The sequence below is a fragment of the Opisthorchis viverrini genome, assembly GCF_000715545.1.
Source record: "Opisthorchis viverrini unplaced genomic scaffold opera_v5_311, whole genome shotgun sequence".
In the NCBI taxonomy this organism is placed as follows: domain Eukaryota; kingdom Metazoa; phylum Platyhelminthes; class Trematoda; order Opisthorchiida; family Opisthorchiidae; genus Opisthorchis; species Opisthorchis viverrini.
Genome location: NW_008751968.1, coordinates 180840 through 194696, shown reverse-complemented (window position 1 = coordinate 194696; position 13857 = coordinate 180840).

The following is a 13857-nucleotide window of genomic DNA, read 5'->3' as shown; positions in this document are numbered from 1 at the left end:
GCGCCTTGGACTCCAAAGTCTAACCACAAGTCGGCGGTGTTTGGCGAAAAATGCACATGCATTACCTTCTCTAAGGAACCAATGGCCACAGGTTTAACTTCCATCTTAAAGAACCAGGAAGCTGCGTTTGACAGAAGTCTAGCCATCGAATGGCCTGGTAAGAGAGACCCCGTGAGTGTCGTCACACCGTCCAGTCACTTCGTGGCGGCGTCACAATAGTGCAAAAACTTCATTCAGGCGCTTCTATCCTGGTTCTGTAAGGTGCGCACTGTTGACGATTTCTGGTTAGGACGAAAATGTTGTACACTGATTCCCTGTCTTTCATTTGAGATTGGCTTCACTGACAGGTGTAAATCTCACAGGGGCCAGAGAAAGGGCTACACCACCAGAATGATAAAGCTCCTTCTAAGAATGCTCATTCTGGGCGCCCGTCAGCACGTGATCACGTGATGTGGTTTTCCGTGATTGAGTGATCAGCGGCGCTTTATCCTGTTTTAGTGAGAGCTGATCAAATTGATGACCAAACGCACGAAGCCAAACGGTTCATTGTTGAAATTACTTGCCGGAGCGCCACGGTTTCGCTCCTAAGCTACCTAGAGTTTCGCGAGAGGCGCACTGATGATGGTTTCCAGCAGGGATGAAACGGATTCTCAGTGCTTCTCAGCCTTCGAGCTTTACTACCAAGAAGAACTACCCAACAGGTATTTTCAAATTTTTCATGCCGTCAAAAGAAGCTGCCTGCATCCATCCCAATTATGGGTATGGAATCTGTCAACAGGATGAATACCTTATCTGCAGAAGTTCTAAAAAGAATATAAGGTCAACAATGAATATCAAAATAGCGCACTCATGGTCTTGGGGCTTACATATGCCCGTGGCTTTTCTGGGTAAATTAATCCACGACTCAAATTAACCGAGAGGAAACGCACACCAATTATTTTAATTGGTTGGTTAATCAAAATATAACGACCTCATATCGGGGAAGTTGCATGGAGCAACTTTCATGGTTGCGGTAAAATGGACTGCAACTTATGAGTTTGAACGGGAATTGGGCGCATGCCGCCTATAAAGCCGTTCGACGGCAATTTTCCGCATAAGTTGATGGTCAAAACATATCGTTTCTCTCCCCGGAACATCGGCGTTGCACGTGTGCCAGTCTCTTAATTTGAGGATCAAGGGACGTCATGCACGTTAGCTAACCTGCGGCCCATAAAAACAAAATATCAATTCACATTTTGCTTGTCAAGGGAATATCAATTGAGCCTACCATTATACGCCTGCATACCCTTTTCAAGCCATTTTCTGGCGCTGTAAATTTAGGTTATTTATCTTTTGGACACAGTCATCACCGCGGGTAACTTGCGCATCGATGGGAACGAACCAACGCATCTTTGGACAGAATTCTGTAATGTAGTTAGACTAAATTTCTAGTTGAAAGACAATAGAAATCAGAAATTAATCAAACTTCAGCTGAATTCACCGTTGACACGAAGGTAATGTGAACGTGAGCGTATTTGTCTCCATCAAGACTGTGGGTTTACTGAAAGTAACCCTAGGAAACCCGGAGGCAAGTGAGAAAATTGAACTTTACCCAAATCTGATTACGGAACCTGGCGGGCATCCAGGCCAGTCAATAATTCAATCAGTTTAGCTGTGGACGATTAGCGTTGGTGCACGTTGCAGAGATATGACCGAATGTGATCAGCGTTCAGTCAACTCATAAAAGCACCATCGATGTTGATTTGCGTTCACTATACGTTTATCAAACAGCCTTGATCAGTGCCAGATAGTGCTTTCTAACTAGAACCCCGAGTTTGGAACAGGTTTTATCTGCACACCCTTCAGGGTCAGTGGAAATCACCATGTTATATTAGTCACAAGGGACGGCTGTGTGTTTCATTATCGCTTAGACAGCACACAACGTCACGCATAGTTCAAACACGGAAAACCACATCAGGTGGCAACGTGTTGACTGACTGCTCGATAGAAAGCTTTTCAGATGTACGTTTCAGTCATCGAGTGAATTTACCCTTCCTCTGAGTTACTTCTGGACGATTCTTATGGATTTGGTTTTCTTATGTAACAGACCACCGAAATGAATTGAGCACAATATATTCAACGCTATTGATTGGTTATGGCTAGACTTGGCCATTCCCGGTCTAGCTACATTGATACATTTAGTCCAATATAACTTGAAGTCCCTAGTCATCTAATTTCAACCTTGACAATTACCTTTCAAAAGTAACGAAACGCAACTATCATGTCGACAAATAAACTCAATTTAATTACTGCTTGGTTTTTTCATAATTAAATAAGCTGAATCTCTCTGTAATATTTCGTCATTCACTACATCACTGTGTTTCATCACGTGACTATGTGTTGTCCTCTACTTCACCTCCTAGCTTTGTTGATTCAGTGTATGCTTTCTAATGTCCTTCTGCGCGCGGTTGAGACATAAGAACAAATGGAGAATGTGTGAAGCATGCGGATCTGCTTACGCAATTTTGGGACGGATCGAACGTAAGGAAAACCAGTGAAACGGTCATTAGTTGTGGGACAAAAGCATGCCAGTTAATATGTAACGAAAAAAATATGTAACGAAAAAAGGAAATATAGTTGGACAGGATGGAAAACCTAGGACTATTTCACAGCAAACAACCGATATACTTGCACATCCGACACGCAGTCAGACAATCTAGATACAACCTGACGGCAGGAACGCTAAAGACATCGCTGAGTAGCCGTAAAATTTGTTGCCTCTAGCCAATCATAAGTAAGTTCAATTGAACATTCTGGGATGCGGAAAACACCATTGGTATTCAAAATTAACTTAGAATCCTTAATCCCCTTCTGCCATGTCAAGCTCCGTACATCTCTAGGTTAATAACAATCAGGACTGGGTATTGATAACAACACCTCTCTCGGTGGACAGCAATTGGCCATTGAGGAGTGAAAGGCCGTCCTATAAATCAAGCCTGTATATAGAGAAACATCCGGCCCTAATCATGTTCCACGGAAATTTAGGGAGATTTCCACTGGAAAATTCCACACGTTATCACACTGCCAACCGGCTGTAAGTATTTCAGGAGTAACAACAATCCATACGTCGAACGAATGTTCTATTTGGGAAGTCCTCACTCGGAGAGCCTGTCATTAGTAAATTTGATCCCGTGGTCGAAGAATTAGCGGGGTTATATGATTACTTAGGCGGTTAAATGAGGTTGTTGGTCTGCTGCCCGTGGCCGAGCGGTTAAATTCTTGCAACCATTAAGCGCAACACTAATGATTCCCCACAAGTATGGAAAAGTTGTATATCGCTTCTTTGCTTTTCATCACAGACTGCTTCTCATTCGGAAATAGGAAAACTTCTTCATACAAAGAAAGATTCGCTCTGTCTCCCTGGAGTTGAAAAGGGAATGTGGTCACTTCAGCAGGATGTCAGCTGGAGTGCTTTCCGCAACTTTCTTCATACCAACTGCGCCTCATGAGCGACCCTATACGACCGGCTTTTTGTCCATGGTGTCCACGTTTGCTCAGCAGTTCAAATGGGTCATTTGCAAAATCATGCTAGTTTAGCGAGCGTACGCTTACCAAAAAACGTTCTGTGTGAATTTTTGGTTCAAAAAGCCTGGACGAGACCTATCAAACTTGTGACAGCGGCGCCTGAACCACGAAGCTTCTGTTCCACTTTTCGATATGCAGACCAGTTTTAATTATATACTCTGTTCTATAACGAGTTAGCGATGAGAATGTAGTACACATAGTACACACATGAAAAAATTTAACTTGCGCTCCCTCAACGCCCATCTCTATATTGGCGATGAATGAAACATAGTTCCGTTAGCAGGAAGGTCAACATGCAGTTCACCGGGATGATGAATTTCCGGCTGATTACTTTCGAAATCACTCGACGCTCTGCTCGTTGGTATAGTGGCACATGTACAAAGAATATCAGAAATAACTAGTTAGTAATTTATGTCCCTCTATTCTGCCAGTGCCTAACCGTAAAACAGAAAGGGTGTGGATCACAAGGAGCTTGGCAAAGTACTGCCTACCGCAGTCCATAATACGAACAATGGTGTCTGTACAAACGGCCATCCCTCTGCCAGTGGGAGGACAGATTTAAGTGGCAACCAACACCAGATGGCAAGCACTTACTCCGGATTTGCACTGTGTCATCTTGGGCGTTCTACACTCGTTCCTTCTGTCTATTCAATTGGTGAACTGCTGAAACCGGACGACTTGTTGTTCCTTATATGTGCTTGACCCAAGCGTCCGTAGTCCGTCGCACTGCGAATCTAGTAGCGTGCCTCTGGAAACGCACCAATTCGTGTGGAAATTGTCGAATTAACTAAATCATTAAAACTTGAACCTAAACGACTCGGTGCATTGTCCACCGTTTGCCGGGGACTTATTTACCAACCGATGGCCTTTTCGGTTCATGTGTAAAACGTGAGACTCTTTCGGTAACTGGTTCGCTCGGAGCGAAATAATGAGCGTCTTCGCTTACGGGATTGCTTATTGGGGAACGTGAACAAAGCGTTTACAAGCTGCAGTAGGTAAAAACCTCGTTTGCAGCTTTGAAAATTTAGCACAAATTCAGCCGTCCCCACGTGATCATTTACTGGACCGTGTTAATGAACACGTACTGTAGAACGGTTCGATAATTTCTAAATTAGCCTTTCATCAGATGCATCGACTGTGCTCTGAATGGATTTGTTTAGATGGTACTCAGAACATCTATCAGTAGTAACACTGTGGCATTGATCAACAGAGTTGTTCTCAGCAGACTGATTACAAACGATAAATTCAGGCTCTGTTGTTAGGCTGTTATACAAGAAACTTAGGTAAATCAGCAAAAGCAGACAAGGCAGTCGTGATGAATCATTCCGAAATATGTTGTATAGTTTCGCATGAAAATCGGTGCATCCGTGGGCAACTAAAGTAAATGCATGTAATACTAAGCACCTGTCGGCGCCCGAAGAGTTTAAATGTTATCAATAATCGAATGTGCGCTGCATGGCGCCGGAGTGAACTCCACCGGCTAAAAAAAGAACACCGAATTCAGTGTAGGTTTCTTTAAAACCGCCGTACGCAGGTATAGAACACAAATGATTAGTATACGTAGATTACTACGCCACGACCCTGGCACACCTCATCCTACCAACAACCTTGGCGAATGGAGAAGAAAAGCGATCCCGATTGAAAACTGTGAAGTCAAACAGCATCGTCTAAATTTTTGCTCCTGCATCTCCACCAATCACAAGGCAGGTCAATCAACTGGACATAACTAATGCTCTCCCAGACAATTAATGATCGATCAAGGTTCATCTGAGTGGGCATACCTTATATTAGTCCACGCACATGCAACAACCACGGACTACCAACAGCAGTTACACTTAAGACGCACTGACAATGTCACCCCTCCTCGAGATGGAACGTTGCCAACCATGTTGCCCAGTTCAGCAAACAAAACATCGGCCACGTTGCATGGTATTCAGGGGTAGTTCATCCATATGTGGGGATCTGAGGTTCCCCCTTTACTGCGTTCGCCTAGATTTAGCTAGTCACGCAGTTAGTCGCTACATCTACTCTACTGCAGTAAGCGAAATACCACGCGACCGGTTAAACGAGAAAGACCAACAACCTATCGCGAAAGCCACAGAACCGGTCATTGGATGCTTCCTAGTCCTGGATACAGATCTAAAACACCACCTCTCCAGATGGCCGCAAAGTAACAGAAACATCCCTTCTTGTTTAATTTGGTCAATGAAAATTGTCCATTTACGTTGTGGCTCATTGCCTTTTGCATGCAGAGCGCGTGGTCGTACCAGAGGAAATGCGAAGGCTTGTGTTGCAAGTTTCTCAGTCGACATCCTGGGATGAATCGCTGATCCTAATCTACTTTCATTTACCTCATAATGACAGACAAGCTGCAACACTCGCCAAAGTTCATTACCTCATTTACCTATGACAGACAAGCTGCAACACTCGCCAAAGTTCATTACCGATGTGCTTTCTACACTTCCGCACTCCTCAAAACACGTTTGTTTGCCTGAAGCTTCTAAAGTAGACTTGGTCTAAAGCGTGAACTAGTCGACCACCTTCATTCGAAATGTGGCTCGCATCGGAAGACAATCACTTGGTGAATTTAAAGCAACCTCAATGCTGGTTTACCCGTGTGTCATGAATTAGCGCTGCTCTTTGCAGCCATAAAACGTTATATCCGCAACGGTAAACTGATCCAGGTGAATGGACAGCACTGCCGCAAATGCAGATGTAGACGTCCACTGGCGAAGGTGTTCCAGTGAGCAACGGAAACCTACGTTTATCTACAGTCAAGCCCGCTACTTCATATCCCAAGCCGTTGTTACCGCCAGTGTCTGAAGTTTCCCGCCATAGTTCAGTTTTGCCCGTTTTGTTTGGACGGATAAGTTCTTGAGACGTGCTGCTAGTTTCGGGTACCGTAGGGCTACCCATGTCTCGACACTGAGAACAAGGGCAGCTGATACACAATTATGAGCTATGTATTAACCATACACCAGGATTAAACTTGATCTGGAATACTCATTTGTTTGCTGAACGTTTTTGGAGAACTCATGACCAGTTTTGTCTTCCTTGGCGTTCCGTAGGTGAGGTAATTTGCGTTGCTTCCATGCAACCAGCCGGAATTGTTGCGAATTTGACTGAGATAATGAAACAATGAAAGAGAAAACGTACCGGAAGCCTTCATGGTGATGCAGGCGCACACGATGCCGTTCGTTCTCAGATTACATGTACCTCTTGAACCGGCCAACGCCTTTAACCCACCGAAATATTCAGCGCAACAGAGGAGAGCAGGAAGAGTAAACTGAAAGATGGTAACAAACAGATTTCATACTACTTGATTTGAAGAGGTGAATAGACAACATCCCTGCCGGACCTAAACGCACCGTCATCCATGTAACCACCAAATAGCTTCAAACCTCATTCACTACCGACAGCTACTAGTGACAATAGAAGATAACTACATTGATTACAGTACTCTGATTATAGTAAACTGATAGCAATCTGAGTTTAATCTGAGTTGAGTCGAGTCCCCGTTCAAACGAATTTAAGGTGCAAATCAGAGTATCTGCATTCGTCGAGAATGTCGTTTTTCTCGAAATAAACCCTAGGATGCTCGGAAACACGGACGCCATAAAATTCCACCTAAATTTGAATACGGGAGCCAATGACAATCCCGTTTTGTCAATCATTCATTCAATTCAGCAAGAGCCGATGAGTGTTCATGCACGCCGTAGAAGGACGACCGAATGTGATCAGCATTCAGGCATCTCATATAATCCCGATGGATGTTGATGGGTGTTCACTAAACGCCTGGTAGGCAGCCTGAATCAATGTCAGACGGTGTCCTTTAAATAGCGCGGGGTCGTTGAAACTTTGCACCCGAACGCACTCACTCACTTGTCGGGAATATAGTTGTTTTCCCTTTTCGGTGTGTTCCTTCTGGTACGTGGCAGTAAAGTTGGAACAGCAGTTTAAATAACATTATCATTACTTTTCGTCACTCCCAAAACGAAGTGTAGTTTAATAATGCCACCGGTTAGTGGTGTAAAGCTGCATCAAACCATCGCTAAGTTCTGCATGCAGACGAACTACTCAGATAGCCGTCTGAGTTTGTGTGTTGGCCAACGCCCAGCCTCTGCTGTTTTGTTTGTATGCCGTAAGGTGCCAGTGAATTGCCCAGGTGAAACACATTTCTTACACTAGGACAAAATGCCAACGCTGAAGACTGCTGCCTACTGATCACATAGAGTCACAACGCGGAAAGTTACCGGGACGGGAAATCCATCGTTCTTGCTTATCGCCAGTTATTTGCAGTTGGTGCTTCGTAGTGATCTGCCTCCACCGAGCTCGAAAAAGCAATGAGTTCAGTGCGGTGCGTGATTGTTTTTAAACTGCGGTCAACAGTCTGTGGGTTGCTACGCCTTGCCAACCTGTCAACGCGCAAATAAATTGCCACACCGCATCTACTCGATGGCGTTCATTCATTTTTATGTGTTCCTTTGCGTTTGCCCATCAACGTCATGCATACATACCCATATGCATATATACCTGCTGATAGACACACAAAAAAGCATACATGCAGACGGATAGTAAGGAAGGCAGATGTGTAGGAGGAAGAATGAACGACGAACAAATAGAAGGACAGACGCCGGGCAATCTAGAATAGTACACAACATCAAGCCATGCATAGTACGGCCAGATTTAGCGTCTGACGATTGCGTTTATCTCCAATAGAAATATTCCAGCAGATGGCGACGACTTTAGCAGACATGCATGGAAGCGATTGGCATTATTCGTGGATAAGACACTTATGCGTTACAATGTGCAGAAATAATCAGCTGAAATCTTCAAGGTGCCACCGAGTTCTGCAACATCGGTGTTGTTTCCTCAACCAGGTGGTGGATGTATCCGTGGCATAATAGGATACGTTTCAGATATTCAGCGATGTTACTGAAAATTTGGGTGACGTCTTATCAACCCCATATTGTATGCAGAAGTATGAGTGTCGGCAGTAATCTTCGTTTGCCCGTTACGCTGTTGACCTTAGCTAGTGTCTTCTCAGTTGGTCGCAGACAAGGAAGACATTTCAGCCAGGGAGCATTGACAAAGCTCCCTCCAGCAGCAAATGATATCCAAGTGTTTTTTCTTCGTTCCAGACGAGTGCGGCCGATAGAAATCCATCTTCGNGGGTTCATTTATCCCAATTTCACGCAACCTGATGGAGGCGTCAACAGAATAAGAACATTAGAACGCTTGACGGAACTACACCGTGCCTGCCAGGTTTGTAGTCATCTTCTTAACAAGCTGATCGCAGGAAAGTATCTGCACGAATAATAGAAGCTAATTTTTGTAAGAATTGCTATGTTGTCCTGTAGAATTGCGAGAAATTTCTAGTCCATAGAAAAAACTCCCGCGACTATCATTCTCGCTACTTTCAGCTTGGCCACATCGTCAAAGAAACGTTTAGCGACATCGTCAGGGATGTGATGACCCACCATATGCCAACTATAAACGAGTTTTCCAAGAAGGATGAGATCTCGTGTTTCCGGGCGGTACTTCATCAATTCCAGATGCACGGATTCACAAATAGGCAGGTGATTGAACCTCGTGAGGCACGTGAACAATAGTGGCAAACATTTTACTCACTCCTGGGGAGTTAATGACCGAGCTCTTTATGAAAGAGGTGACTCAAATAAAATGAAGAGTGAGGAGTTCAATTAAGTTCGGTTCAGTTGAGTTGAGTTGAGTTGAGTTGAGTTAAGTTCAGTTCAGCTGAGGTGATTTGAGTTGAGTTGAGTTCAGTTCAGTTGAGTTCAGTTCAGTTGGGTTCACTTCAGCTGAGTTGAGTTCAGTTCAGTTCACTTAAGTTCACTTCGGTAAAGTTAATTTCAGTTACATTTCGCTTAGTTCGGTTCAGTTTCTCAGGTCAACCGAGCGACCCTCTTGATCGTTGTGGATGAATTCTTGCCGGAATACCCCGTCACAACGACGATTTAGATGGGAATTAACATGGAATATTCGCAAAGCGGTGTCCATTTATTTCCAACTGATGCGTGTGATCAGAATCACTAAGGAATGTGACATTCTGGCTGAAATCAAGAATATTGTAATTCAAACCTCCATATTTCGAAAGACATTTACCGAACAAATCGACGTCCAAACACAGGTTCGCCGAAATAGCTGCAGCACCAAAATTATAGCCCATCATTATGATCTCGTGTCAGATGATTTCAGAATCTCTGTTTCACATTCTGTATGTGTGTGAATGAATTGCAACTGATTCGTATCGTCTTCTGCTACAGTTACAAAACGGGTTGAATTTTCCATCAAAATAGCTGTCCGTAAATCATTTGGTAAACTCCCATGTAATTCAGCCAATACCTGTCCGCATTCTCAGGCCTTGTGAAATCATCGAGACGCGTCCACAAATCTAACATACTATTGCACACCAGATAAACAGTGCAAATAAAAGCGGGCCAACCAATAACCACATGTAGGGCAGTTTTGTGTCAATCGGCAGACCCAAACACAAAGATCAGTTTATAAATTTCACATTCTCTGTTTTCGCATAACTGTGATGGTCAAACGCAAAGGAACACATAAAAATGAATGAACGCCATCGAGTAGATGCGGTGTGGCAATTTATTTGCGCGTTGACAGGTTGGCAAGGCGTAGCAACCCACAGACTGTTGACCGCAGTTTAAAAACAATCACGCACCGCACTGAACTCATTGCTTTTTCGAGCTCGGTGGAGGCAGATCACTACGAAGCACCAACTGCAAATAACTGGCGATAAGCAAGAACGATGGATTTCCCGTCCCGGTAACTTTCCGCGTTGTGACTCTATGTGATCAGTAGGCAGCAGTCTTCAGCGTTGGCATTTTGTCCTAGTGTAAGAAATGTGTTTCACCTGGGCAATTCACTGGCACCTTACGGCATACAAACAAAACAGCAGAGGCTGGGCGTTGGCCAACACACAAACTCAGACGGCTATCTGAGTAGTTCGTCTGCATGCAGAACTTAGCGATGGTTTGATGCAGCTTTACACCACTAACCGGTGGCATTATTAAACTACACTTCGTTTTGGGAGTGACGAAAAGTAATGATAATGTTATTTAAACTGCTGTTCCAACTTTACTGCCACGTACCAGAAGGAACACACCGAAAAGGGAAAACAACTATATTCCCGACAAGTGAGTGAGTGCGTTCGGGTGCAAAGTTTCAACGACCCCGCGCTATTTAAAGGACACCGTCTGACATTGATTCAGGCTGCCTACCAGGCGTTTAGTGAACACCCATCAACATCCATCGGGATTATATGAGATGCCTGAATGCTGATCACATTCGGTCGTCCTTCTACGGCGTGCATGAACACTCATCGGCTTTTGCTGAATTGAATGAATGATTGACAAAACGGGATTCTCATTGGCTCCCGTATTCAAATTTAGGTGGAATTTTATGGCGTCCGTGTTTCCGAGCATCCTAGGGTTTATTTCGAGAAAAACGACATTCTCGACGAATGCAGATACTCTGATTTGCACCTTAAATTCGTTTGAACGGGGACTCGACTCAACTCAGATTAAACTCAGATTGCTATCAGTTTACTATAATCAGAGTACTGTAATCAATGTAGTTATCTTCTATTGTCACTAGTAGCTGTCGGTAGTGAATGAGGTTTGAAGCTATTTGGTGGTTACATGGATGACGGTGCGTTTAGGTCCGGCAGGGATGTTGTCTATTCACCTCTTCAAATCAAGTAGTATGAAATCTGTTTGTTACCATCTTTCAGTTTACTCTTCCTGCTCTCCTCTGTTGCGCTGAATATTTCGGTGGGTTAAAGGCGTTGGCCGGTTCAAGAGGTACATGTAATCTGAGAACGAACGGCATCGTGTGCGCCTGCATCACCATGAAGGCTTCCGGTACGTTTTCTCTTTCATTGTTTCATTATCTCAGTCAAATTTGCAACAATTCCGGCTGGTTGCATGGAAGCAACGCAAATTACCTCACCTACGGAACGCCAAGGAAGACAAAACTGGTCATGAGTTCTCCAAAAACGTTCAGCAAACAAATGAGTATTCCAGATCAAGTTTAATCCTGGTGTATGGTTAATACATAGCTCATAATTGTGTATCAGCTGCCCTTGTTCTCAGTGTCGAGACATGGGTAGCCCTACGGTACCCGAAACTAGCAGCACGTCTCAAGAACTTATCCGTCCAAACAAAACGGGCAAAACTGAACTATGGCGGGAAACTTCAGACACTGGCGGTAACAACGGCTTGGGATATGAAGTAGGGAGCTTGACTGTAGATAAACGTAGGTTTCCGTTGCTCACTGGAACACCTTCGCCAGTGGACGTCTACATCTGCATTTGCGGCAGTGCTGTCCATTCACCTGGATCAGTTTACCGTTGCGGATATAACGTTTTATGGCTGCAAAGAGCAGCGCTAATTCATGACACACGGGTAAACCAGCATTGAGGTTGCTTTAAATTCACCAAGTGATTGTCTTCCGATGCGAGCCACATTTCGAATGAAGAACTCACTGACTATGTGAATATGCATTAGATAGTTGCTTACATTCAAGATTGCCTGGACGTCTCCTGTTTCTCGTCACAAGTGAAAACGGCTCAGAGATTTGAGGTCCTTCTTCGAAACCGAGATCCTGAAAAATTGCAACATAATGAGTGGCTTCTCTCCAAGCACATGGCTGAGGTCAACATCCTCTTGGGAATGTAAGGCCATGGTCTGAACACACCATCCTGAGTATGGAGTTACATAACTTCAAAATCATTGGGGAACAGTTCACGACTCTTCGAACCTGCAAAAGCTTCCAGCTGAGAGAGCAGCACTTTGGTGCAGTTTCTCTTTGATCAGGTACTTCTGTGTCGCCGCCAAACAACCTTTTCGGGCGAGAAGCGTGAACCCGCGTGAAACCGCGCACAAGTCTCCTAACATGCCATGTGGACCCACGAACCTGGAGATCGATAATTGGGCCATCGCAAAATCTTTTAACTGATGTAACTGAGCCAGTTCCAAAAATAATCAGTCTGTGTGAAACTTGGCTGAGATGGTCACTGAAGTGAGTTTTAGTAAACACAACTCTCATCGGAATGTGAAGTGGTCACCTAGTGTCTTAAACATATGACTGACTGATCCAATGGACAATTCCAAATATTAAATATTGCGCTGAACACACTGATATTGCCTCATCATTTTGGTACATCAGTAGGTCATTATAACCATGGAATTTTCTAAACTGGGAGTCATCCCACCTCCTGAAATAACCACTATATAGACGCTTATCAGTGCATTATCAAATAAGATAGTATCCAATTCCATTTACTAGAGAACTCACTTGGTTTTCAAACCTAGGTCCATACTTTACCGCTCATACTTTTGTGTTGAAGGATCCCATTGAGCAATAAAAATCAGTTACATACCTGGTTCTCAAATAGCGCTGATGTTTAGCGAACTGCTCGCATTATCATCTAGGTTTGCTGAAAATTACATTGACTAAAGTTTTGCGGATCAGGCCGAAGGGCAGTGTCGGAATGCCCGTTTGCTTTTCGAATGAGGACATGGTACTGCTCACTATTTCGCATGACAGTTTCTAGAAGTTGCATGCATGAATTTGATGTCCAGACCATGCTTTCCATCCTTTTGGGACTTAAAATTTAACAAACAGATAGCATACCAGGGCGAATCTTGTAACCAGAAACTGTCCGTTCGAAGTACAACTAAGTCCTTGATCACTCATGTGTATATGAAAATTGGTCTTAGGTTGCCATGAGGCGTGAAAATCTGACTGAATCTTTTAACTTCGCTGGATATTTTGCCAAAGGCCTCGTCAAATATTATAGTTTAACTCTAGTCACACCACAGGTAGTCTGTGACGTGTTTGTCTCGAGCGTTTATATCGGTTTTACTGTGCGCTCTCGCTTTTTCCTGCCAAGCAGATCTTTCTTATTTGAACGGATATTTCATCCTGTGAATAAAGATAATCTAGGCTGGAAATCCAGGAAGCATTTTGTGTCTGTTCATTTTAGTAGGATTCAGACTAAATTTTTGCGGATCAGACTGAAGGGCAGTGTACGGATGCCGATGTGTTTTACGATTGTTAGCTTGGTTGTACTCGCTGGTTGACGAATCGGTGAACCTCTGTGACATTTTTCCCGTCAGCTACATGTTTCTGGACAAGTTTATCCAATGTGCAACATATTCCTTCAGACATCTTGGGAATACAAAATGCACGAAATCATAGCATCATTGTTTTTTATCATAGCATGTATTGCAAACACACGCACTCTTC